Raw genomic sequence first — 1,435 nt, 5'->3', positions numbered from 1 at the left:
TTTTGACAAAGCGCCCCCCCGTCACAATTCCCCCCCCCCCCCCCCCCCGAGCCACGTTGCTTGGCTTGTGTGGCAACATACGCGACTCAAGCCCCGCTCGGTATTTTTCTCCAAGCCCGAATGCACAAAGAGAGGCAAGTCCCCCTTGGCAGTCCCGTCCTACCTACTAGCCAGCCCCCCGTGGGTTGCATTTCCCACCTTCCCCGGTCCTAGCTACAGCCATTTTGGTTTGCGGTTTGAGCCGTGCAAACCCACGCAGAAATGCGGCCCATCTCTGCCTCCTTGCGCTGTTCCTTCCCTGTCTGCAGGATGACACCCCCCTCTGCACCGGTCTCGCCTCCCCCGGTCCTAAAGACAGTCACTTTGCAATTGCTTTCTGCCTCCCGGCCGGTCCAATACTAAGCAAGAAGTAATGCACAAAATTCCTCGGAGAGAGAGGGGAGGCTACTCTCCAGAATGGCAGATACCTGCAAACTGCTGCGCTTTGGGGCTACCCTAGGTCTCTGGCCCCCTAACCCTTGCCGTTCCTGGTCCTAAAGAGACCCGGTTAACTTTGCTCATCGGTGCAACTAAAGAATCCATGCCCCGGACCCCATGTCTGCTGCATGTCTGCGTGCTCATGGCACCAAAGAAATCTGTGCACCTCACTCCCTGTTTTTCCTCCTGCTCAGGGCTACTAAACAGGGGCTCTGGTGTCTGCATTTCCTCTGCATTCTCAAAATGTTGATTTTTCAGCAAGTCTTGGAGCACAGGGGAAGTGCCAGAAGACTAGAACACTGCTAATGTACTGCCAATTTTTTTAAAAGGGTAACCTGGATGATCCGGGTAATCCTGACATTATCCTGGGTGAGCTAGTGGCTGGATTAATAAAGAATTAAAGGAGTGTAATATAATTAATGCAAATCACCAGGGATTTACGGAAAATAGATCCTGTCAAACTAACTTTATTTTTTTTTTTATAAGATTACAAATTTGGTCGATAACGGTAATGGTGTTGATGTAATATCCTTAGACTTCTGTAAGGCATTTGACATGGTACCATCCGCCGTTGGATTAAAAAAACCTAGAATGCTATACAGTTTACACGGCCCCCATTAAGTGGATTAAAAACTGGCTAACTGATGCGTCTCCAAATGTAACTATAAACGGGGAATCATCGTTGAGCGGTTGTGTTCCCAACGTGGTCTTGCAGGGGTCGGTTCTTGACCCTAGGCTATTTGACGTTTTTATCAACAACCCGGAAGAAGACATACAATCATCACCGATCAAGTTTGCAGCTAGCACCAACATTAGAGGAGTGGTAAATCATGAAGAGGCCAGGTCACTGATATGGAGTGATCTGGTTTACTTGGTAATCTGGGCTCAGGCAAACAATCTGTGTTTTGATATGGGCCTTACTTACCGAGTTGGGGGACTCCACCCTGGAAAGCAGTGA

The sequence above is a fragment of the Trachemys scripta genome, unplaced genomic scaffold, assembly GCF_013100865.1.
Source record: "Trachemys scripta elegans isolate TJP31775 unplaced genomic scaffold, CAS_Tse_1.0 scaffold_57, whole genome shotgun sequence".
NCBI classification, from domain to species: domain Eukaryota; kingdom Metazoa; phylum Chordata; order Testudines; family Emydidae; genus Trachemys; species Trachemys scripta.
The sequence above is the reverse complement of the archived record's forward strand: the minus strand, read 5'-3'. Positions refer to the sequence as shown.